At 41.5% G+C, this 27,143-nt stretch overlaps 1 protein-coding gene across 1 annotated transcript in view; it reads left to right on the top strand.

Moving 5' to 3' along the window:
• Positions 1–13,912: 13,912 nt before the first annotated feature.
• Positions 13,913–27,143, top strand: part of LOC133765222 (rho GTPase-activating protein 20-like) — a 73,042-nt gene continuing 59,811 nt past the window's right edge. The window contains exons 1-2 of the mRNA XM_062198880.1: positions 13,913–14,375; positions 19,703–19,795. The gene's annotated coding sequence lies outside the window, so the exon portion shown is untranslated. The remainder of the gene's footprint in view (positions 14,376–19,702; positions 19,796–27,143) is intronic.

The following is a 27,143-nucleotide window of genomic DNA, read 5'->3' on the forward strand; positions in this document are numbered from 1 at the left end:
TCCATGGGTGGGGCTGGCGCAGCTCCAAAGGCAGCCGCTGCAGCCTCTGGGACCCTCTCACTAAGCTTCCCCCATGGAGAGGAGGCATCTTCCTGGCCTTGCCTTCAGAGCCAGCCCCAGGTCTGAGAGACTGAGTCAGCCTGGGGCCCACCTACTGCGGAACAGGAGCTGCAGAAACCTGAGCTTGGCTGCTTCAGAAGAGGATTGCTGGACAGTCTCCCAGGGTGCAACCCGGGCATCGCGGTGACCATTCGCGCACCTGGTACTCGTGGGTGCCCCTGTCAAGCGCCTGGAGCTCCCCCTGAGCAGCCGAGCTGGGAACGGATGGCTACTTGTGATTGCTGCCCCTTCGGAGCTTCGAGGAGCATGCACTGAGGAAACCCTACCCCACTCCTTATCTGAGGGCAGAGAGTCCCCGCGCTGTGGGTGCCAGAGCCTGCCCAGGGATGCCAGGCAGTTGGGCCTTGACCCACCGGCCAGTGAGCGAGGGGAGAGCAGCCAGCAGGAATGTGCCCCTTTTCCCTGTGCATCCCTGCCATGGGCAGGCCCCAACAGGGTGCCCAGGTCCTGCGGACCTGGCCCAGTGGCCTGCCACCACCGGACCTCGCTTCGAGGCCTGTGACAGATGTCCTGGCCCAAGTTGCCTGGCCCTCGGTTTGACAGATTGTGATGGGTCGCCTGGGGACCAGGGCAGTTGAAGCTGAAGGGTCACTTCACCATGGTGTGTGTGTGTTGCAGGAGGCGGGGGCCACTGGATCATAACTATCCACACAGGAGAGCTGGGGGAGGGCAGCAGGCGCAGCTGGCCAGCGCTGGTGGGGTTACATTAAATTTTCTAATGCAGCAAAAATGATAGTTTCTGCAGGCATGTTTTTACAAATTGTTAGTACTCTGTTTCTCGGAGCCCATAGGCAGAAGTGGCATGGAAAGTGGAAATGTCTCACTCTTTGCACCCCAGTGAAGGCAGGCCAGAAAAAAGCCTGTCAATGGACTTCCTTGGATGCTGGAGACTGCCCCTCTGCACCTGGATTCTGGAATCCTTCGGGCGGGCACCTGTCTTTCTCTCCTCTGACTTCTATTTACACTCCCCAGATCGTTGAGATGATAAATAGCATAGGACTCAGGGGAGATTCTCTATCTCTCTGAATTTCAGATGTCTCATCTGTAGAATTATTTTTAAGTTTTTTTTTTTTTTTAAGGTGGAAGTAATTTAAAGTATAATACCATGGTGCACACACTAGGTGCTCCAGAAATTAAAAAAAAAGTATTTTTACCTCAGGAAAATAAAATTAGGTTTAACTAGGAATCTGAACGTCAAAGAAGGAAAACAAATCATCACTAAACCACAGAGCAGCCCTTGTAGTTTTTTTGTTTATAAGCTGGGTCCCCTTTTTGTTTTTGAAATCCTTCTTGTGATTCAGCTGACCTTTCATTTTTTTATTTTAAGGGTTTTATTTGATTTTCAGTTAGTCTTAACAGATTCAGTATAGTTCATAGATACAATTCTTGGGAATAATAGAGGAAGGAGGAGAAAGGGTGGGAGAGTGGATGGGAAGAAGGGTAGGGTGGGAGGTATCACTATGGTCCTAAATTTGTACGTGTGAAATACATGAATTTTGTTTACCTTAAATGAAATCTAATAAAAATGTTAAGTGAACGAATGTCATGTATTTAATATATATGCAGACTTAGGAGCATAGTAATGTTTCTTCCTGGTCTCCCACATGGTGGGCATAGGGGCCAAAAAACCTGGGCCATTCTCTTCTGCTTTCCAAGGCACATTAGGAAGGAGCTGGATCAGAAGTGGAACAACTGCTACTCGAACCAGCACTCATATGGGGTGCCAGTGCTGCAAGTTGCAGCTTAACTCCCTATACCATAAAGCCAGGCCCAGTTCCCCTTTCATAGCAGCTGTCACAATTATAATTTATATTTTTAGTGGGATGATTGCATAAATGACCATCTCCGGTGCACTTTAGCATCAGGGTGTTCATAAGGCACCCATCATCCAGTGTTTTGTGTGGTATGAATACTGTGAATTTTTTAAGAAAGATTTTGTTTAATGAATACAAATTTCATAGGTACATCTTTAGGAATATAGCAGTTCTTGCCCCCATACTCACCCTCCCACCCCCCAGTCTCATCCCACCTCCTGCTCCCTCACCCATGCCATTCTTCATTAATATTCATTTTTACTTCTCTTTATATACAGAAGCCCAACTCTGTATTAAGTAAAGATTTCAACAGTTTACACCCTTGCACACACACACAAAGTATAATGTACTGTTTGAAGACAAGTTCTACAGTTAATTCTCATAGTACAACTTGTTAAGGACAGAGGTCCTACATGGGGAGTAAGTGCACAGTGACTCCTGTAATGTTGACTTAACAGTTGACACTCTTATTTATGACATCAGTAATTGCCTGAGGCTCTTGACATGAGCTGCCAAGGCTATGGAAGCATTTTGAGTCCACGAACTCTGTCAGTATTTAGACAAGCCCACAAGCAAAGTGGAGGTTCTCCCTTCAAAGAAAAGCTCATCCTTCTTTGATGGCCTCTTCTTTACCCGCAAATCTCACTCACAGACGTCCTTCATGGTGATCATTTTTTTGCCACAGTATCTTGGCTTTCCATGCCTGAAATGCTCTCATGGGCCTTTCAGTCAGATCCAAATGCCTTAAGAGCTGATTCTGTGGTCAGAGTGCTGTTTAGGGCAATTGTCGTTATATGAGTCTGCTGTGTGGACTGCTTTCCATGTTGGATCATTCTCTCCTTTTTAATTCTCTCTATTGTCATTTGCAGACACTTGGTCTTATTTATGTGATTCCTTTGACACTTCATCCTATCTATATGATCAGTTACACACTTAATATGATCACTTTGATTAGTAAGATGGCATTAGTACCACCCAGCTTCATGTGATTTGGAGTCCCATGGCAAGTTTTTAGCTTTACCCTTAGGGGTAAGTCCATGGGAACTTTTTGCTGAACTGTACATCTCTTCTCTTTCTTATTCCATTTCTTATTTTTTTTTAACTGGGATCTATTTTCAAATGGATTTAAACAACTATGATTAATTCAATGTTAAGTAAAGAGCTCAACCAATGGCATTAAGTAGAAAAAGTGCATAGTGACAACAATAAAATCATAAACTGTTTCTCGACAGTCAAGACAAGGGCTATTCAAGTCATTGCTTCTCTTAGTGTCAATTTCACTTCTAGAGGTTTCCTTTTAGGTGTTCTGTTAGTTGTCACAGATCAGGGAGAAAGTGATATTTGTCCCTTTGGGACTGGCTTATTTCACTAAGTATGGTGTTTTCAAGATTCCTCCATTTTGTTTCAAACGATGGGATTTTTTTTTTTTTTACCGCAATGTAGTATTCCATAGATTACATATCCCATAATTTCTCTATACAGTTTTCCATGGATTGGCATTTAGGTTAATTCCATGTCTTAGCTATTGTGAGTTGAGCTGCAATAAACATGGAGATACAGATAGCTCTTTTGTTTGATGATTTCTTTTCTCTTTGGTAACTTAGAAGGAGTGGGATGGCTGGGTCATATGGTAGGAAAATATTCAGACTTCTGAGGTTTCTCCAAAGTGTCTTCTAAAGTGGTTTTACCAGTTTGCATTCCCACCAACAGTGGATTAGGGTACCTTTTCCCCCACATCATCACCAGCATTTGCTGTTTGCTGATTTCTGTATGTGAGCCATTCCAACCGGGGTGAGGCGAAACCTCATTGTGGTTTTGATTTGCAGTTCCCTGATGGTTAGTGATCCTAAACATTTTTTCATGTGTCTGTTGGCCATTTGGATATCCTGTTTTGAAAAATGTTTAAGTCCTTGGCCCATCTCTTAACTGGGTTGTTTTTTGTTGTTAGGGAGTTTCTTGATCTCTTTGTAGATTCTGGTTATTAATCCTTCTTAGTTATATAGTTTGCAAATAATTTCTCCCATTCTTTTGGTTGCCTCTACACTTTCCTGTTTCTTTTGCCATACAGAAAGTTCTCTATTTGAAGTAATCTCATTTTTAATTTTGGCTTTGACTGCATGCACCTCTGGGGTATTTTCCAAGAACTCTTTGCTTGTGCCAATGTCTTGCAAGGTTTTTCCAATGTTCTCTAATAATTTGATGGTGTTGGGACATAGATTTACGTCTCCAATCCATGTTGAGTGGATTTTTGTGTGAGGGGATAAGGTAGGGGCCTTGCTTCATACTTCTGCGTATGGAAGTCCAGTTTTTCCAGCACCATTTCAGGAAGAGACTGTCCTTGCTCCTGGGATTGGATTTTTAGCTCCTTGATCAAAGATAAATGGGTTGTAGATGTGTAGATTGATTCCTGGTGTGTCTAGTCTGTCTGTTCCATTGTTCTATCCATCTGTTTTTGTACCAGTACCAGACTGTTTTGATTATAACTGCCTTGGAGTATGTCTGGAAAACTGGTACCATGATGCCTCAGGCTTTATTTTTGTTGTATAAGCTGACTTGAGCTATTCGAGGTCTCCTGCGTCTTCATATGCATTTCAGCATCATTTTTCTAGATCTGAGAAGAATGTCTTTGGTGTTTTGATCAGTCTTGCATTGAATCTGTAAATGGATTTCAGAAGAATGGACATTTCGATGATATTGACTCTACCAAAGCATGAACATGGAAGGTTTTTCCATTTTTTGATATCTTCTTCTATTTCTTTCTGTAATGTTTTGTTATTCTCATTGGAGAGATCTGTGACATCCTTGGTTATATTTATTCCAAAGTATTTTACTTTTTATAACTATTGTGAATGGGTTCAATCTTAGAAGTTCTTTCTCAGCTGGCATTGTTTGTTTATACAAAGGCTGTTGATTTTTGTGTGTTGAATTTATATCCTGCTACTTTACCAAACTCTCCTATAAGTTCCAGTAGAGTCTTAGTGGCATTTTTTTGAATCCCCTACGTATAGAATCATGTCATCTGTAGCTAGGGAATTTTGACTTCCTCTTTCCTAATTGGTATCCATTTGATTTCTTTTTCTTGCCTTAAGGCTCTGGCTGAAACTTCCAGGACTATATTGAGTAGCAGTGATGAGAGTGGCCATCCCTGTCTGGTACTGGATCTCAGTGGGAATGCTTCCAAGTTTTGCCCGATTTGCTTAGAGTTTTCATCATGAACGGCTGTTGTATTTTATCAGATGCTTTCTCTGCATCTATTGAGATAATCATACGGTTTTTGTCAGCATTTTTCGAATGTGATGTGTCACATGGATTGATTTGTGAATGTTAAGCTATCCCTGCATACCAGGGATAAATCCCAGTTGGTCTGGGTGAGTGATCTTTCTGATGTTGGATTCAATTGGCTAGAATTTGTTGAGGATTTTTGCATGTATGTTTTTCAGGGAAATTGGCCTGTAATTCTCTTTCTCTGTTGCATCTTTTTCAGGTTTAGGAATTAAGGTGGTGCTGGTTTTAGAATGAATTTGGGAGGATTCCCTCTCAACTGTTTCGAATAGCTTAAGAAGAATTGCAGTTAATTCTTCTTTAAATGTCTGGTAGAATTCAGCAGTGCAGCCATCCAGTCCTGGGCTTTTCTTTGTGGGGAGGGCCTTTATTAATGATTCAATTTCTGTCTTGGTTATGAGTCTGTTTAAGTTTTGTATGTCTTCATGCCTCAATTTAGGTAGCTTATATGTGTCTAGGAATTTCTTCTACATTTCCCAGTTTGTTGGGATACAGCTCTGTGTAGTCATTTCTGATGATTTGGTTTTATTTCTGTGGTGTGTGTTGTACATTTCCTTTTTCATCTCTAATTTTATTGAGTTGGGTCTTTTTTTTTTTTTTTTTTGGTTAGTTGGGCAATGGTGTGTCAATTTTGTTTATTTTTTTAAAAAAAGTAGCTCTTCATTTTGCTTATCTTTTATATTTTTTAATTCAATTTTGTTGATTTCTCCTCTATCTTTTTTTTTTCCTACTAGTTTTGGGTTTGGTTTACTGTTGTTTTTTCCAGATCCTTGAGATGTACATAGCTCATTTATTTGGTGCTTTTCCAGTTTTGTGATGTCGGCAGCTATTGCTCTAAATGTTGTTTTTAACACTGCTTTGCTGTATCCCATAAGTTTTGATATGTTATGTTGTCTTCATTTGTTTCCAGAAATTTTTTGATTCTTCTGTTGACTTCTTGTTTGACTCACTGTTCATTCAGGAGCATGTTGTTCAGTCTCCATGTTTGCATATGCTCTAGAGATTCCTGAGTTGCTGATTTCCAGCTTCATTCCGTTGTGGTCTTAGAAGATGCATGGTATGATTTAGATTTTTTTTTTTTGAATTTGCTAAAACTTCCTTTATAGCCTCATATGTGGGCAGTCTTAGAGAAAGTTTCATGCACTGCTGAGAAGAATGTGTATTCTGCAACTCTAGGATGAAAAGTGTTATAGATCTCTGTTCAGTCCATTTGGTGTATAGCATCGATTAAATCTGCTGTTCTCTTGTTGACGTTCTTTCTGGTTGATCTGTCCATTGCTAAAAGCAGAGAAGTGAAGTTCCCCATTACTATTGCATTGGAGTCTAAGTCTCCCTTTAAATCCTTTAACATTTCTTTTAAATAGCCAGTTGCCCTGTGATTAGGTGCATATATGTTTATAGTAGTTACATGTTCCTGTTGAATTGATCCCTTAATCATTACATAGTGCCCTCTCTCTCTCTCTTTCTCTCTTAAAGAGTTTTTTATTTGATAAAAGAGCTGTCTGCACTTAAATGTTTATTGTAGCTCAATTCACAATAGCTAAAACATGGAATCAACCTAAATGCCCTTCAACAGTAGACTGGCTAAAGAAATATGGAATATGTACTCTATAGAATCCTATACAGCAGCCGGTGCCGTGGCTTAACAGGCTAATCTTCCACCTTGCGGCGCCGACACACCAGGTTCTAGTCCCAGTTGGGGCGCCAGATTCTATCCCAGTTGCCCCCCTTCCAGGCCAGCTCTCTGCTATGGCCCGGGAAGGCAGTGGAGCATGGCCCAAGTCCTTGGGCCCTGCACCCGCGTGGGAGACCAGGAGAAGCACAGGCTCCTGCCTTTGGATCAGCGAGATGCGCCGGCCGCAGCAGCCATTGGAGAGTGAACCAACGGCAAAAAGGAAGACCTTTCTCTCGCTCTCTCACTATCCACTCTGCCTGACAAACAAACAAACAAAAAAAGAATCCTATACAGCAGTTAAAAAAAAAAAAAGAAAGAAAGAAAGAAATTCGGTCATTTGAAACAAAATGGAGAAATCTGGAAAACACCATACTTAGTGAAATAAGCCAGTCCCAAAGGGACCAAATATCATATGTTCTCCCTGATCAGTGACAACTAAATTAGCATCTAAAAGGAAATCTGAGACTGGCACCACTGCTCAGTAGGCTAATCCTCCGCCTAGCGGTGCCAGCACACCGGGTTCTAGTCCCGGTCCGGGTGCCAGATTCTGTCCCGGTTGCCCCTCTTCCAGTCCAGCTCTCTGCTGTGGCCCGGGAATGCAGTGGAGGATGGCCCAGGTGCTTGGGCCCTGCACCCGCATGGGAGACCAGGAGAAGCACCTGGCTTCTGCCTTCAGATCAGTGTGGTGTGCCGGCTGCAGCACGTGGGCCACGGCGGCCATTGGAGGGTGAACCAATGGCAAAGGAATATCTTTCTCTCTGTCCCTCTCTCTCTCTCACTGTCCACTCTGCCTTTTAAAAAAAAAGGGGAAATCTGTAGACGTGAAATAAACACTATGAGAAACAATGACTTGATCAGCACTTGTCCTGACTGTAAAGGAAAAACTTACTGTTTTATTCCATTTAGTATTTTTTTTATACTTAATACTATTGGTTGAACTCTTTCATTTACACACAAATATTCTTAGGTGTTTAAATTTAACTGAAAAGTGATCCCTGTTAAATATAAGAGTGGGAATAAGAGAGGGAAGAGATGTATAGTTTGGCACATGCTCTCTCAGACTTACCCCAATGGTAGAGCTAGAAATGTTCCATGGGATTCCAAATCAGTCCCATCAAGGTGGCATGTACCAATGCCATCTTACTAGTCAAAGTGATCAGTTTCAGTTCATAATTGATCAAAAAGTTAGGATTAAGTGTCAAAGGGACCACATAAACAAGACTAGTGTCATAAATAAGAGTGTCAATTGTTATATCAACAACAGGAGTCACTGTACACTTGCTCCCCATGTAGGACCTCTGTCCCTAATATGTTATACTATGCAAATTAATGGTAAAACTAATCTTCAAACAGTACTTTATACATTGTGTATATGTGTGGGTACAAACTGTTGAAATCTTAGTATATACCAAGTTAACCTTCTGTATATAAAAATAATTGAAAATGAATCTTGATGAAGAATGGGATAGGAGAGGGTGTGGGCAATGGGATGGTTGCAGATGGGAGGAAGGTTATGGGGGGGAAAGCCGTTATAATCCAAAAGTTGTACTTTCAGAATTTATATTTAAAAATAAAAGTTTTTAGCTGGCGCTACGGCTCAATAGGCTAATCCCTCGCCTTGCGGCACCGGCACACCGGGTTCTAGTCCTGGTTGGGGTGCTGGATTCTGTCCTGGTTGCCCCTTTTCCAGGCCAGCTCTCTGCTGTGGCCAGGGAGTGCAGTGGAGGATGGCCCAAGTGCTTGGGCCCTGCACCCCATGGGAGACCAGCAGAAGCACCTGGCTCCTGCCTTCAGATCAGCATGGTGCGCCGGCCGTGGTGGCCATTGGAGGGTGAACCAACGGCAAAGGAAGACCTTTCTCTCTTTCTCTCTCTCTCTCTCACTGTCCACTCTGCCTGTACCAAAAAAAAAGATAAAAATAAAAGTTTTTAAAAAAGAAAAAAAAAGATTGATTCATTTGAAAGAGTTACATAGAGAGAGGAGAGGCAGAGGCAGAGGCAGAGAGAGAGAGAGAGAGAGAGAGAGATCGGTCGATCAGTCTTCCATCTGCTGGTTCACTCCCCAGTTGGCTACAATGACTGGAGCTGCGCTGATGGACTTGGGCCACCTTTCTACTGCTTTCCCAGGCCATAGCAGAGAGCTGGATTGGAAGTGGAGCAGCGAGGTCTCAAACCAGTGCCCATATGGGATGCTGGCATTTCAGAACAGGGTGTTAACCCATTGTGCCACAGCACCAGGCCTATCCTTTGTCTCTTTTAACAGTTTTTGTGTTAAAGTCTATTTTGTCTAATATTAGAATGGCCACACCAACTCCTTTTGGTTTCTGTTGGCATGGCATATCTTTTTCCACCCTTACACTTTCAGTCTGCATGCGTCTTTCTTGATGAGATGTGATTCTTGTAGGCAGCAAATAGATGTTTTTTAAATCCATTCAGCCAGTCTGTGCCTTTTAATGGGGGAGTTGAGGCCATTTACATTCAAGGTGACTATTGATCAGTAATCACTTTTTCCTGCCATTTTTCCAAAAATATTCCCATTTTTTAGTTCGAATTTTCTTTGAACTTTCACTGATTCATTTTCTTCCTTCACCTTCTTTCATAGTGATGTCAGTGTTTCTGTGTGTGACTCATCCTTAAGCATTTTTTGTTGGGCTGGACAGGTGGCAACAGATTGTTTTAATTTCTCTTTGTTAGGGAAGGTCTTTATTTCATTTTCACTCGTAAATGAGATCTTTGCAGGCTATAATATTCTGGGATGACAGTTTTTTTTCTCCTAAGACTTGGACTATGTCTCACCATTCTCTCCCAGCTTGTAGGGTTTCTGATGAGATGTCTGCTGTGAGTCTAACTGGAGATTGTCTGAAAGTAATCTGGCGTTTCTCTCATGCACATTTTAGAATCTTCCCTTTAGGTTTTACTGTGGTGAGTTTGATTACAGTGTGCTGTGGTGAGGATATTTTCTGGTCATGTCTATTAGGTTTCCTGTGTGTTCCTTGTACTTGGATGTCCTTTTATCTCTCCAAACTAGGGAGGTTTTCTGTTAATATTTCACTAAAAAGGTTTTCTAATCCTTTCTCTCTCTCCATGCCTTCAGGAACTCCTAGAACCCGAATGTTGTGTGTGTGTGTGTGTGTTTATAGTATCCTGTAGATTTCCAGCTGTGTTTTTTAGGCTTCTAATTTCCTCTTCTTATCTTTGGTTTGACTGTATTCTTTCCTGTGCTTTGTCTTCCAAGTCCTATAGCCTTTCTTCTGCTTCACCAATTCTATTGTTAAGGCTCTCGGTTGCATTTTTGTATTTGTTCTGTTGAATTCTTCATTTCATTTGGATTTCTCCTTATGATCTCAATTTCATGGGAGAAATTTCCTTTCATATGCTGTTTGGATTTCAGTAGTTTGTGCATTTGCTTCTGATTATTTCTGTGTAATCTTATGATCAATTTTTTGAGCTCCATTTCTTGCATTTCTTCCATCTCATCATCTTCACAATCTAGCATGGAAGCATTGTGTTCTTTTGGGGACTTCATGTTGTCTTCTTCCTTCTTGTTTCTTGAATTGCTGCATTTGTTGTTTGGCATTTGTGGAGATACTCATTGTACTTTTATTTTTTTTTACTCTGGTGGGTTTTATATTTGTACTGTGACTGTGTAGATAAGTGGAATGTCTGCTTTTGAATCTCTAGAGGCTTGTAGTGGATGTGGTCAGAGAGCTCTGTTCAGTTCTCCAGGGTTAAGGGCATGCCTATGTTGACACGCCCAGGTTTGGCATGATAAATCTCACTCTCTTTTTTATCAGAAGGGAAAGTTATTCTGCTCAGCCGAGCTCCTCTCCTTAATGGAGACCAGTGCCTTAGCGCTAGCCCCAGTGGCTATAATATTCATCCACTCTGTCCCAAGGAGCACACAAAGGATCTGTGCAGTCCTCAGTGTAAGTTCAGATTCCCCAGCGATGTCTCTGTCCAGGTAACCAGGAAGCCCTGAGCGTGTGGAGTCTCCCAGTGTGAGTGTCCAGAGTCCCAGCCTCACCGTGGATCCTGCCTCACACCCTCAGTTTTTTTCACAGTCCCAGTAGAGAAGCCTCACATAGTCACAGGCTCCTATCCCCCTTGTTAGTTCTCCCCACCAGTCAGGGTCTCCATTTGGCTGTTGCTGGGCACGGACACGAGCTGGCACAGCTGTTACATGTCTAAAATGGTGCCTGCTCTATCGGCTTGTTACAGGATGCCATTGTATAGTGATTGTCCTTTTTTAATTTCCCTCCTCTAGTTTAGCCGGTACACTGTCCCCCATGGGGTTCCAAGCTGGGTTCCCTCTAGGTTCTTGCTTTTTTTGCCAGTGGCTTGGGCTTCTGCAGTCTGGTCTCACTCCCACCCCCCTTTCCAATGCTGGTGTGTAGGCTCTGCTGCTGGAGTCCTGAGCCTGGGCACCCACACCCTCTATGTATGTCCACCATGTCCCTTTAATTTTGGTAGCGTTTCCTTTGCTGCTTTCTCCCTAACTCTTCTCTGAGACTGTGCTCTCTCCACTTTTTTTATTTTAAAGCTTTTATTTAATGAATATAAATCTCCAAAGCACAGCTATAGATTACAATGGTTTCCCCCCCAGAACTTCCCTCCCACCCACAACCCTCCCCTTTCCCACTCCCTCTCCCCTTCCATTCACATCAAGATTCATTTTCAATTCTCTTTATATACAGAAGATCAGTTTAGTATATGTTAAGTAAAGATTTCAACAGTTTGCCCCCATACAGCAACACAAAGTGAAAAATATTGTTGGAGTACTAGTTATAGTATTAAATCACAGTGTACAGCACATTAATGACAGAGATCCTACATGATATTTTTTTAAAAATTGATTAATTTTCTATGCAATTTCCAATTTAAAACCATGTTTTTTTTTCCATTTCCAGTTTTCTTTATGTACAGAAGATCGATTCAGTATATACTATGTAAAGATTTCCTCAGTTTGCAGCGAGTGAGATCCCAGTGGAAAGAACGGGGCCATCAAAGAAGGAGGTACCCTTCTCTGAAGGGAGGAGAGAACTTCCACTTTGACTGTGACCCTATCGGAATAAGATCAAAGACGGCGAACCTTAAAGGCTTCCATAGTGTTGGCAACCCATGACTAGAGCCTAGGGAGATTGCTGATGCCATAAACAAGAGTGTTAAATTGTTAAATCAACATCAGGAGTCACTGTGTACTTACATCCCATGTGGGATCTGCCCTTAATGTGTTGTCCAATGTGAAGTAATGCTATAACTAGCACTGACACAGTATTTTTACACTTTGTGTTTCTGTGTGGGTGCAAACTGAGGCAATCTCTCCACTTTTTTTAAAGCTATCTTCTCCTGGGCTAGAACAGTAGGCTCCCTCCCTACTCCGCTGTCTTGGAACCCAAGACCAAATACTGTGAAATTGAAAACCAGAGCTTGACCATGTATGGGGCAAGTTTTCTTGCTTTTGAAAGGAGATACAAAATAACCGTGGTGGAAATGTGCTGATGGTAGAATGTGGGACACGAGAAGAGTGTTGCTTTGAAATGAAGAGCTCCGCAACAGGTGTTTTGGGACAGGCATTTTGGTGCAGCTGCCTTTTGGAAGCCTGCATCCCATAGCAGAGTAGCTGTGTTCAGTCCAGCCTCTGCCTCTACTTCTAATCCAGTTTGCTGCTATTGCGCATTCTGAGAGGCATCCATTGTTGATTCAAATACTTGGACTCTGCCACCCTCCCAGGAGACTTGGCTGGAGATCCAGGCTTCTGAACTTGGCCAAGCATAGCCACAGCTGCTGTGGGCATTTGGAGAGTGATCCTGCAGATGGAAAACCACTTTCTTTCCCTATAGATTTCAAAAAAGTAGAGATAATTGAACAATGTAAAGGAATATCTTGCTGTGTGTTATGGATTAGTTATCAAAGTGTTTGGCTCAGAAAGTGGTGGGAGTCCCTCATATATTAAAAAGTGGTTGGGGTCAGGCTGGTGCCATGGCTCACTAGCTAATCCTCTGCCTGCAGCACCAGCACCCCGGGTTCTAGTCCCGATCAGGGTGCCAGTCCAGTCCAGCTCTCTGCTGTGGCCCGGGAAGGCAGTGGAGGACGGCCCAAGTGCTTGGGCCCTGCACCCACGTGGGAGACCAGGAGGAAGCACCTGGCTCCTGGCTTCGGATCGATGTGGCGCACTGGCCGTAGCAGCCATTTGGGGGATGAACCAAGGGTAAAGGGAGACCTTTCTGTCTGTCTGTCTCTCTGACTAACTCTGCCTGTCAAAAAAAAAAAAAGTGGTTGGGGTCCTTGAAAGATGGTACTTTGATATTGAGTGTGATCAGACTATGATGATGAACGGTTTGGCAGGAATAAGACTATCCTAAATTTCCTTTTATTACCACATGAGTCCTAATGATTTGGAATTAGATTCATATGAAGTACCATTTTTTTCTCAGGTATGTTCAGTCTCCTATGGAAAAGAATTGTCCTCTCCTTGCTCAAATTTTTAAAACAAATTCTGAAATAATTTGATTCACATAGCTAGCTCATTTCTATCCCTTATGCTTTATATATCTAAAGAGGTAAAAAATATTTTCATCTATTTGCTTAGCACTATGAGATGAAAGAACACAAGAAATTTCCCTCTATTCTCAAAAAGTATACAATTGGATCAGAACTATCACTTGGTGAGATGCATAATTACAAACAAAACCAAAGTATGCGTAATGAAATGAACCAGTTTGTTTACCTCATGATCCTCCGTCATGTATGTTCCTCTTTTCAGATCTCAAGCTCCAGAGAGGCCAGGACCTTGTTTCAGTCATCCCGGCACTTGGCACACAGTATTCTGCACATTTAGACATGCTCAACAACTGATATTTGAGGATGCTCAATAAGTAAATTTTGATTAGTGCAAGCAGACTAGCCAGAAATAAGCATCTTGATAATCCTTATATTATCATATGTTTGAAAAGGGAACATATTCTTGTCTCAAGCAAATACTCTTTTCTCCAAGCTCCCCCCCCCCCCCCAGTTCTTGTGATTTCTGGCTATAGGCACTCTCCCCTCTAGCCTGGCTTGGCCATCTACCCTGTAAGTGTAGTCAACTTCATTTCCTTTCAGCAGATTTCATCATCAGTATTACTCATGTGCTCACCAATCAAAGTGACACTGTGGTAGAGATATGAAAGTAAGTGTGGTGCAGGTGAGCATTCAGGACTCCTCTTTGTAATTTGTAGCAAATTACTCAAATATTCCACTCTTTTGTTGATCTGTGAATATTTGAGAAATGAATTTTCCTCTGTAAACATTGCTTTGTCTCCTTTAGACTGGCAGAGGACAGTGCAGCAGCCCCCACACAAAACTACAATTTGCACATGGCTAAAGTCCGTGGTTATCTTACAGCATCCTGGGCACGTGAAGTAGGAATTGGTCTCTGCAGCAGGTGCTGCTTCTTGCATTTCCTGTTCATTTCTGTAGAGAGATGGAGGAGCTCCTTTGCTTGAGGTGAGTTCACCTGGCGAGTCATCATGGCTAGAAAGGCTAGTTAGTCTGTCATTTATTTATATAGGTAGGATACTTTTAGCATAATTGATTTGAGTCTATATCCTTGGATTTTGAACTTAACTATTCATAGTGGTAAATAGGAAACTACGTGTGGTATACTAGATGGCCCATTTAATCAATTGTTCAGACACATTTTTACCTATAAAGGATGATTGCAGATGCTTTCCTAGATTGACATGTATTGTTATGATACTCATACTTCATTTAAATGTATGAAATTCCCAATGTATTGTGTAAACTTCTGAAGGTCTCAGTCACCCTAGGTGGAGAATGTTCATGATTCTATGAACATTATACTGTTGAGCATCATTCTAGACATACTTTCCTATGAAATCAGAGCATTCCTCCTAATTACTTCAGGAGTCTTTGAATAACTCCGAAGGTACTTTCAGTTGATTAGATAAGTGTTAATTTACATCCCCCTTCCTCTCCTAACAACAGTTTTAAAGTATGCATTATTTTGAAATAAAAAAATGTTATTTGGGTTTTGTTTAGTTTAGCAAATGTTAGATTGCAGTGCTGTTATACACCTTTAGTCTTTATATATTTAAACGCCATGCTTAATACATTGCCTTCATCAATAGTGTCATAAGGTGTATTCTTTCTGTTATCACCTATTTTTTCCAAGGTCACTTTAAAATAAATTTTAGAATGTATGTTCTCATCTCTACTCTAAATCTTATCCATTTTATAATATTTTACTATAATTTTTTTATATATTTAAAAAAATTTTTAATAGGCAGAGTGGACAGTGAGAGAGAGAGACAGAGAGAAGGGTCTTCCTTTGCTGTTGGTTCACCCTCCAATGTCCGCTGTGCCCGATGCACCATGCTGATCAGAAGCCAGGAGCCAGGTGCTTCTGCTGGTCTCCCATGGGGTGCAGGGCCCAAGCACTTGGGCCATCCTCCACTGCACTCCCTGGCCACAGCAGAGAGCTGGCCTGGAAAAGGGGCAACCAGGACAGAATCCAGCACCCAGAGTGGGACTAGAACCTGGGGTGCCAGCGCCACAGGTGGAGGATTAGCCTATTGAGCCGTGGCGCCAGCCAATATTTTACTATATTAATGTCTTAATAATAGATGTTGTCCTAAGGTCTTTCTGTATGTAACTCATTTAATCTTCACCTTTATTAAGCAAATGCACATAGTCTTCATCCATTCATCAAAAATGACTTATTGAGCATCTGTGAATGTGCAGAATGCTGTGTGCCAAGTGCCAGGACGAATCCAGCAAGGTCCTGGCCTCTCTGGAACTTGAGGTCTGAAAAGAGGAAAATACATGACTGAGGATCATGCAGTAAGCAAACTGGTTCATTTAATTATGCATATTTTTTCTGTTTGTAATTATGCAAGATTATGGTTTAACCATAATCTTATAATTATAACCAAAGAATTATGGTATTAACCAAGATTATGGTTCTGATCCAATTGTGTGCTTTTTAAGAATAGGGGGAAATCTCTTGCATTCTTTCATCTCATAGTGCTAAACAAATATATATCAATATTTAATGATGGTTACAGGAATGCTTTTATGGAACACCATAACCTGAGAGTTGTTGGAATTACCTAGTGGGATTTCAGGGGGCTAGAAAAGATCACCCAACAAATGGAGTTTGCTAATAAGGGAAGTACTCATACACAAATGGAAATAGTGTTGATTAGGAGCAGTCAGACAGCTAGGTTTCCAAATAGCCTCAGTGAGCCCTGTTAAGACTGAAACATTCAGTTGACCTCTAGGGCTGTTCAGTACCTCTAACACTTGAAACGTGGATTCAGAAGGAAAGCAGGAATAGTGTTTTAGTAAAACATGGAGATAAAAATTCTGGTAGTCTTTTTATGAAATATGTTAAAAAAATTCTTCTAGAAAGCAGAGACTGCTTGAAACATTATATGTCAATTTGGTAAACAATGGCAATAATGAGATCTTCCCCAAAACACTCCATGACACTTTAATGTCAGTCTTTCCTGTCTGTATTTGGCAAACCAATGATCTTACTATTACTACTTATATGGTTAATTATAGCAGTGCATCTAGAAGTGAAGTCCAGAAAGTAATGCCCTAGAATGAAATGTTGGTCTCGGTAGTAGGAGATGCCAACCAGTCTGTTGCTTCCAGCTCCTTCTGTAGCACCGGTTTTGCTTGAGCTGAGCCATTAACCTTTAAAACAGCCCAAACTGGGTTCAGAAAGGTAGCAAAAGGAATGACAGGAAAGGCTGAAAACCTGAGAGCAAGGGCTGCTTCTGGGTTCTCATTGCAAATGTGTGGACCCTGAAAATCTTTATGAAGTAAGGGAGCTATTGATGTTAGTGAGCTTGATCATTTCAGGAAAAATGCCATGAAAGCTCTGTATGCCTTTTCACATCATGAGGTGTTTCACTAGGCATTCTGTGAAATGACATTTTTAAAGGTTGACATGCATTTTCTTCATTCCCTGTCAGCTAGCATCTTTAGCACAAATTCTTAGAGCTTTATATCATCTATGTGTTGCTGTACACTCTTGTGGGGTTTTTAATGTCCTATTTTATTTATGTAGTTGAAATTTAGAGTGACTAAGGACAGAAGGAGAGAGAGGGATGGGGGGAGAGAGAGAGAGAGAGAGAGAGAGAGAGAGAGAGAGAGAGAGAGAGAATGTGTATACCTCAAAACCAGTGGTTCACTACCCAAATATCTACAATAGACAGTACTGGACCAAGTCAGATCAAGATCCTAGAACTACAGCAGGGCTTCCCACATAAGTAGCAAGGGGCCCGAGTCCTTGGACCATAATCCATCGGTTTTCAAGGTTCTCTAATAAGGAGCAAGATAGAAGGGCAGCTGGATCTCAAATCAGCATTCCAATATGGAGTGTGGCATCACAAGTGGTGGTGGACTCATCCACTGCAACATCAAGCAAGCTTGTCTCAACCTCCTGTGCTGGGAGGCTTACCTTATGTAGAAGACATTGAAACCAAATGCTGAGGAGTCACGGCTGACATCCACACATTGCTCTACACAGAAAATGCAGCATTCTAAGAGTGCGGTGGGCCGCTGGTCTGGATTAGCTATCACTCAGTTTTTCTTATCATAGGTAGAGGAATGAAAACCTGTTGCAGTTGAGCCCATCAACATCAGTAGTTGAGACTTAAACCATACCTGAACTTTGAGTGAGATCCTTTTCCTAGTGTTGTCAGTCTGAGAAGCCAGCCTCTATGGGAAAGCTTAAGCAGAGTATACTCACCCATGAAATTTGGATTTTGCTGCATTCAAACAGAGAATATCAACAGTAAGTATGTTTTGTTCTATCTGTTTACTTTTTGAAAGTCCGAGTGATGCACATACGCATACACACACATACATGCACACAGGGAGGGGATAGAGAAAGAGAGGTAGGTAGATAGGTAGATAGATAGAGATATCAAAAATCTGTTCACTCCTCCAAATGCCTGCCACAGCTAGGTCTGGGCCAGGCTGAAAAAAGGGATCATGGATCTACCCCCGGGTCTCCCACATGGGTAGCAGTGAGCCCAAGAGCTTGAGGCGTGATCCATCAGTCTCACAGGTATGTTTGCAGGGAGCTGGATTGGAAGCAGAGCAGCTGGGACTTGTACCACCATTTTGACTTGGGCATCACAAGTGGTGGCTTAACCCACTGTGGCACCAGGCTGGCTCAATGAGTATTTTGTTTCTCATGCAAATTTGTAGACAGCTAGAGTGGGTCTATTTCACAGGTCTCATTCTGCCATTGGAGGGCTAGTGGCTACTCTGGACTCTTAAGATTAACTCAGAATCATTCACACTACCTTTCACCAACGTTTCCATATTTGCCATGTCTCATGGCCAAGCCAGAGAGTACAGTTGTCTCTCTGGTCCTTGAGGATCGGTTCCACTCACCTGTGGATACGAAATTCCAAAGATATTCACATTCCTTACATATAATGGTATATTACTTCCATTTCATCTGCTCATATATTCCTGCATACTCTAGACCAACTCTGGATGACATTATAATATCTAGTACAGTGTAAATAGTTATACTGTTTTGGGGGGAGGACTGACAAGAAAAAGAATCTTTACATGTTCAGTTATCTTTCACTTTACTTGAGTAGCCTGAAACTTTACCTTGTAGCCTGAAACTGTAAGAGACAATATTGTGTGAGTGAATGAGCATGGGTAACATTAAGTATTTGACCTGTTTTTGACCCAGTAGTGGTCATTTGCCAGCCTTGTAACAGATCACAATTTACTCTTGGGCACCACTATTCAAGACTCCCCTAGCTCAGAGAGTTGTTGATTTCTTTCAAGTTTAAGCTCTCTTGAAAAATATCATTATTTGTTTTCATCCATACCATCTCACGTTGGAGATTTCTCCAAATTTATGTCAATTCCATATTTTTCTAAACCACAGCTTGCCATTTCTTTGAGGTATTATCTGGGAGAATTTTGATCTGAAAACTTGGGCAGGAAGGCTTTTAAAAATGTAGTATTTTGCTTAGAGTGTATAAAAAGGCTCATAGTAGAACAAGGGTTCCATACCTGTCTTGTTAATCATTTTCTCGCTATATAAACATGCATGCTGAACAGAAGCTGCCTTTACAATTAGAATGCAGTGAAGCTGCTTCTGTTCCTTATCACGACCCTGTTTTAAAATATAGGCTCAGAGACCATTAGCATCATAGGGTACATATTCCCAAGAGACATTTTTCACCTCTGCTTTCATTTGCAATTTCATTTCAATTGTAGTGTTGAATATTTTCCCCATGTCTTGTGTATGAAAGGACAGAATGGTGGTAGAATGCTACACTGTAACTCCTAAATTCCCAACAAGGTGTGACTAATGCTGTCAGGTTTAAATTAAGATGAATTTCTTCAAGCTCGTTAAGACTGTGATATTCAGCTTTTCTAGTAGGAAGTTCACATGGGGGATTTCTCAATTCAAGAATATTAACACACTGAGTAAAAAGACACATGCTTTGTTGTTTCTAGGTTCTTTGTTTGAGTAATTTCATTTAATGTCATGCATTCCTGAGGAAGCTGAACTGTGGGCTCAATGGGATCCCAATTGTGCTGTAGTTTGACATTTACCTGGTCCCTTCCTTCAGTCCCCAGCGAAGGAAGTTCATCCTGTGGCTTCCCAACAAGCACATCCAATAAAGTGTTTCTGAACCATTTTCTTTTCACCTTTTGCATCCTTTTAGCAATTGAGTATCCAGGACACAGGAGATTCCCTTCACATGCTTTCCAAATTTACCCATGTCTGATTGTGTGATTTCTATTTACACTTTCCTCAGGTATTCCACTGTTAGATGATTGACTACAGAATGGAAGGAAACAGAAGACAGAAGCCTTTATCTGAACCTTTCTTTGCTTAAAGAATCCATCAGGTAAGATCTGTGACTGGTGTGAAACTGAATTTTCTATCAGAAAAGTATTCAAATGAACATCGGATCAAGAGAGTCCTTGAGGAATTTGAGGAATTCTGTTTTGTATTACTTGTAAATAATCTGTGAAATATGTGAAATTGTATCTCAAGTAATTTTGTTCACTATCACCATAATAAGCATTTATGTTGGAACAACTGTAGAATGGATACTGTTCTCTCTCTTTCAAATTTTTTATTTACATTTTGTAAAATTGGAACAGTAGGGATCCTTCCATTCTGCATGATTGAAAGCCAGCAGTATTTGCTGGTGCCTATTTTTAAAGTGTACATAGAAAAGCTACCTTATATCTATGAGTGTTGACAATTGTGTTCCAGTCTGGCCAAAACCTTGTGACCTAGCAATAAGATCATAATAAAACATCTAGGTAGGAAAATGAGTTGACCTTCTGATAACCCAAGTCAACTTTTGTTACCATGTTACCTATTTTTGTCCTCTATCATTGGATCTATTTTCAAATAAGAGAAACATGATGTATTTTCAGTTATTTGTATGAAATACATTTTTATCTATGTTTATTTGTGCCCTTTGCTATGCAACTTGTTTCCACAAAGGGACTTAACCAGCTCAAAATCTTTTTTTCAATTGTCATTCATGTTCTGTGTTTGAAAGACAGAGAGGCTAACAAGTAGAGTCCTTCCATTTGCTGGTTCTTTGCTCAAGTTCCTGGAGTAGTGAGGGGGTAGATCAGGCTGATGCCAGGTTTAAAGAACTCAGCTCAGGTCTCCCACATTGGTGGCAGGGATCCAGGCTCTTGAGCCAGCAGTCCTGCCTCCTAGAAGGAGTATATGTAGTAAGGTGGAATGGGCAGTTGATCTGGGACTTGATACTGGCACTGTGGTAGATGATGCTGGCATCTTAACTGCTGAGCCAAACACCCATCCTGAATCTGTGTTGTCTTGGAATATTATCTGTGTACCCAAAACCCTGCAAGTATAAACTGGACAACCCCTAATCTAAGTCCATGCAAGAATACTATCTCAAACACCCTTGAAAACTGTCTACATATGGATATACTTGCTGGAAGCCAAGAGGTAGGTGTGTATTTTTCTGTGATAAAGCAGCTCTTCTGATACCCAGAGAGCCCCAGAGGGGGAACCATCCAGCAGAGCGACAGAGAAACCCTATCTAGACACTGAGAGAATACTTCCAGGGTTTCTGGAGTGCTATTTGTGGGTCAGGCAGGCATCAGGGATTGAATTATCCTATTCCATGCTTTATCTCACACTTCATCACAACACTTTGAAAGTCATTATCTTCTTTTTACAGATATAAGAACTGAGGTGCGGAAATATTAAGTAGCTTGCCAAAACTCAAACATCCATAACCTATCTCCAGTCCCAATTCCAAAGACCCTATTATTTTACCATCTGCCCTTGCCTCCCAGAGGTGAGGTGACAGGAGAGGGTCCCCTGCATCAGCACACAAGCTTAGCTGCAAGAAGAATAGAATGCTATGTGTTGGAGAAGTGACAATATTTGTGTATCCAATTGCCAGTCTACTCTATGGACATAAGGAATGGAGTAACTAACACCCTGCTCCCTCAGCACTGTTTCAATAGGCAGTATTCTGAAAAAATCTTTTTCATGAGACGTTGCCTTGAGTAGTTTATGAGCCCAGGGTACTATAGTCATAGCATCACTACATTTCTTCCATCATGATTTCTTCTCTCATTCCTTTATGCATTTTTTGTAGCCCAATTGTGTGTTTAATTTGTGTTTAACATATTATCCTATCCCCCTCTACTCTGTTTCAATCGACTTGAGAGACAGACATGGGAACTAGGAGATCTGATTTAATGTGTATATTATCATCACCAGTATTCGTTTCTTTAGGAAGGCTGAGTAGGACATGCTTTATCGCTTTATCCTCCATTTTGTGATTTCTTTTGCTCATTTCTATAAACTGTGGGAATGGTGATTAATATTGGGAGCCTGATTTTCCACTGTGATGTTGGAACTCTGCCTTGAATGAAAAGAGAGAGGAGAGATGCAGCTAGAAGCAGCATTTCAGGGTGCGCTTAGATATTTTACAATGGTTTTGATTTGTTCAAAAATGTTCTCAAATATTGTTCATTTTATGAACTTAGTTTTGTGACAGCACTTCCAATTTGGTGTTCCAGAATGCACTCATCTCAATGAAGTACCTGCCTTGTGCCAAGGTCCTGAGAGGTAAAATAGGACTTCCTATTCTTGCCAGCAGAGGGCAGCAAAGAACACTGGAGCAGGTGCTTGATATCAGCTACTGAGGATGTTTCCCTTGGTGGAGGCAAAGATGAGGGTGTTCAGAGGACCAACATGAGAAAGGATCATTACAGGGATCCAGGAGGGAGACCAGACCATATGGGGAGTGTAAGGGTTCTCCCAAGGGCTCATAACTGCCAGCACAAGTAGACATCTGGAGAGTCATTGATTATAACCTTTTCTTGGTATTGACTGCTATTTCCAGGCTGTCTGATGCCAAGGTGTGGCTGGCTGCCTAAGTTAACAGGCAACTAAAAGCATATCTGGGCACTAATAGAAACTGGCTGCCTGAGAGTTATCAACAAGCTGCCCACAGAGGCTGAGGGGTCCAGAAGCAGCCCCGTGAGGGTGAAGGATGAATGGGTGTGAGGGCTCACCAAATCCAGCTGCAGAAGAGACCGAGGCCCCGGGTACATGCCAGGAAGATGATTCTGCGAAATACATATACATGCATATGTATATAATACCAAGGATATTTTCCCCTTGTCTTGGGGGTGGGGGGCACTGCTTAGCTATGGAAACACTGTGTGACTTAGGAATTAGACAGTTCTCACTTTACCAACTGTTAGGTATCTGGCCCCCAGTCACACAACTTCACTGAGCTTCAGTTTCTCCACCTGTCAAATGGAATTAATAATTTTTACCTCAGAAGCTGGTGTTGAGGCAAGGGGAGGCTGTGTATAAACTACCTTGCAAGAAGCTTGACGTTTTGTAGTTGCTCAATGGATTTGATTGCGTGACATATTCTCCCTCCTTTCTCTTTGGCCACGGACAAACATCCATGATAGTGTTCACTATTTTGGAAAATAATGTCTCCCTGTCTTTTCTAAGCATCCTTGGTGTTAAGCAGGAATTACTATGTGAGCTAGCTTGCTAAATCTTCTATGCTGTTACCCCATTTTATAGTTGTGGCAATCCTTTGCGGTGCAGTATCACCTCTGTTGTGCAGGTGGAGACACTGAGACTCTTCTAGCATAGCTCCTTTTACCAGCACCCTGTGCATGGCGAATGCTGAAGAGGGGATTCAAAAAGTACATAGTTTGGTTGCAGCCCTCCTGCCAGTGTTGCTACAAAACCTTCTTTCCTGTGTAGATAGCTCATCACCCATTTACTTGTTTTGAGGTTTAATTTATATAGGTATGTATGTATGTATATATATATATTTGAGAAAATCAACTTTGAAGAACCCAAGAATAGTGCATCCTTTGTGAGCGCTTAGACATTACTATAGCTTATGAGACATAGATAACATCCTCCACTGAATACATTAAAATGAAGTAAATCTTTGCAAACAAGTTTTCCTATTAACTCTCATCATCCAAGAATTTGAGGACAGAGGTCCTGCATGGGAAGTTAATGCACAGTGACTCCTGTTGTTCATTTCACAGTTAACACCCTTATGTGTGATGTGAGAGATCACCCATTTAAACACTTAGGGGGGAAAATTGAATAAAAGAATTTTGTGTTTGTGATATGTTAAAATAAAATAACCTTATAATTGACACAGCATCACATCGATACTATCTCTTCATTTGGTATTTAGGGCCGAAAGGTCAGTGTTCAATGACAGAAATGAAAATAGACTGCTATGGTCAGAGTTCTTCCCCCACCCACCCAGTTCTCCTGTTGAAGCCCTTATCTCTTGCTCTTTCTGTGCCATGCAAGGACACAGTGTGAAGATGGTTGTCTGTAAGCCAGGAAAAGAGGCTGAGTCAATGGGGCCCCATGCTCTTGGATTTTCAACCTCCAAAACCGTCAGACAAGTAAACTTCTTTCTTTGACACATTACCTAGCCTAAGGGGTTTTGCTACAAGAGCAGAAAATGGGTGAATCATGTTTTATTTTAATGTTGAACAAATTATTTTTGTATAAAATATTATATAATTATACTAAAATATGCAAAGAAATACTATTGCAGTATAGCTTTGAAATACAATGCCGCTTGGGCAAGCTGGAGGAAAGCTTGCTGAAATCTCTGTTTCTTACAACTATGTGCAAAGGAACAATCATCTCAGTTTAATTTTGAAGAATTGAATGACGGTGCCAAAATCTAGAAAACCAATATATCAGTTTGAGAGTTTGTCAGTTATGGCATGAGCCTTAGAACCTTGACATCACAATGGTGGGTGATCTTGACTACTGCGGAACCCACAGTCTTCAGAGACTTGTTCATAGTTTCTGTTGAATAGTACAGACAGAGTCGAAGATTATGAGACATGGAAAATAATGTCAGAGCTTCTGAAAGTCATCCGCCAGTCCCCAGCGCAAGGTAGCCTTTTCCTATACTACTTGTGGTCATTTAAGCAGGCTGGTCGTCCCAGGAAGAGTTCTGTTCTGTTTTCCCTAAAACAGAGGAAGTAATTCCTGACTTTGGTGCTGGTTTCATGAGAAGCTACTTTTGTTCTTTGCTTTAGTGCTACGGAGCTCAAAAGAGCAGGCTTTGTACTATCAGGGGAGACACTTCCTTGGCTTCATGGCAAAGAGTTTTCTCTGAAAAGATCTCAAAAGAGGCTGTCCTTTTTATGAAAGAGTTTTATGTTCTGCTCAGTCCAACTGGTTTTACCTATTATGGCCACAGAGCCCCATTGGTACATGGTCCTAACTCAACCAGTTATATCTAAGCCTGTCTGATGTTAAGAGATGTTTGTGGAGGTTACCAGCAGTATTTCATGTTGTCTAGCACTTCTCTCCCCTTGCCTCCCAATTTGAACACTAATTTAGATAAGACGGGAAGCATTTTACTAAGTGGGAATCAATGTATCCCTATTATGTAAATTATCATGCTAACAGGGGTCCACGTTACAATGACTTCTTTACCAATCGCTGTGTCATCTTGTTTTACATGTGATAGGCTGAAAATTGCCTTGTGTTCCCTCTTCTGAAACCATGTTTTAAGAGCTTGGTGAGTCTCAGCTGAGGTGTCCATCCTAGTGTTCTTTACAGAGGGCAGTGTGGTAGTTGAATGGAAATACTCTCTCTAGAGATATAAACTGCTTTAGAATATCAGGGGCATGTGATTTAATTTTCCTTTGAAGGCAGAAGGCATGCCTGTTGCTTTTACTTAGAATGAATTAGCAGCAGATATGTATGGAGAACTTCACAGTTGAAGATTGCTTTTGATATTTTACTGTAACTTGCACTAAAACCAGGCAGATTGATATTGTTCCAAATTACATGTTCTCTTTTATGATATATGCTCCCTTTCATACACAGCCAGTTAGAAACAGACAAACTCTGAAATTTTCAATAATCTTCAGTACTTTCTTTCTTTATTCTTAGAATGTATCTATTAAGGAATACAAATTTTCATAAGTACAATTTTAGGAGTATAGTTATTCTCACTGTATCAGTCCTCCCACCCACACTCCCATGCCTCGTCCCCCTCACTCTCCCCTTCCCAGTTCTATTCTCCGTTAAGATTCATTTTCAATCAACTTTGTACATAGAAGACCAACTCTATATTACGTAAAGATGTCAACAGTTTTCACACAAGCACACATATACACATACACAAACTGAAAACTGGTTTTACAGTTAACTCTCAGTACAACTCATTGAGGACAGAGGTCCTGCATGGGGAGTCAGTGCACAGTGACTTCTGCTGTTAATTTAACAATGAACACTCTCATGGATGACGTCAGTGACCACCTGAGGCTCTTGAAATGAGCTGTCTAAGCTATGGAAGGCTTTTTTTTTTTAATAGAAAATGTTTATTTCATAAATACAAATTTCAAAAGGACAACTTTTGGATTATAGCGGTTTTTTCCCCTATGGACAAGGCCATAAGCAAAGTGGAAGTTCTCTCTTTAGAGAGAGAACTTCTCTTTAGAGAGAAGTACATTCTTCTTTGATTGCCACTTTTTTTCCACTGGGGTCTCACAGAGATTGTTCATGTAGACTATGTTTTAGCCACAATGTCTTGGCTTTCCATGCCTGAAATGCTCTCACAGACTTTTGATCCTCAATACTGCCAAGTGCACACTAGCAGAATCTTTCATATGCACATTTCTGCTAACTGCGTATTCAACAGAATTTCAGCTTTTTCTTTCTCATGCTCCTCAGACATGTTACAGCCTTCGCTTCTTGCTGATTGCAAATCCGCATTCAAATTTTTAGATGCTTATGGCAATGGCACCTAGTCTCAGGAAGCAACATTCTTTTTGTTAAAATAATAGAGGTACAACAATGACCAGAAACAGAGAGATTGAAAACCACAGGAATTCCTTGTTACGGACCTGTAGGGCACAGGTTTATTTGGGATTCTCTGGGTCCACTTCATAGGGCCCTCTAAGCTTGGTCCACGTGTTGGGAGATTGCTCTGGGTTAGGATCTGCTTCTGAGCTAATTCAGAACATTGGCTGAATTCCCTGACTTGTAGTTGAGGTACCTTCCTCCTCCAGCTGTCACCTGGGGGCTGGTATTTGCTCCTGGGAGCTGACTGTATCTAGTCTCATGGTTCTGTGCAGCTCCTGCCCATATGATAGATTCATTCTCCCTTGCCCTTCAACTCTCTCTGGCTTCCCCTTCTGTGCCATGTCCTGAGTCAATGTAGATGATAATCTCTGATTTGGGGACCTCTTGGGGGTTAGTTTAAGCCTCCTATATGAGGGAATGTAGTCTCCCTATTTGAAGGTTCATCACATTCATTCTGTCTTCACAGTCTCTTTTTGCAGATAGCACAGTCATAGGCTGCAATCATTAGGGTGTGAGGCTTTTGGATGGGTTGTTTTAGAACCCTCTGTGTACCACAGACTTTCTGGAAAACATCCCTTCCATCCTTCCACCAGCAGTTGTCCATGGTTCCCAAGACCTCCATGTTAGTAAGTCCAATGATGAGTCCTCAGTAACCACCTGCCTTACCTTCCATAGCGTTTGATGGGAGTGATGGCTCCCTTCTTGTTATCTTCTCAGTTCTCCACTTACCTGACACCTCTTGGTCTGAGCGGCTGTCTTCTTTTGCACGCCTGTAAGACGATACTTGCCCTAGGTTCTCCCTTGGATGTGTTCCCTGTCCAGCTCTCTCAGTGCCACCTGCTCTTTGAGACCTG

The sequence above is a fragment of the Lepus europaeus genome, chromosome 8, assembly GCF_033115175.1.
Source record: "Lepus europaeus isolate LE1 chromosome 8, mLepTim1.pri, whole genome shotgun sequence".
NCBI classification, from domain to species: Eukaryota; Metazoa; Chordata; class Mammalia; order Lagomorpha; family Leporidae; genus Lepus; species Lepus europaeus.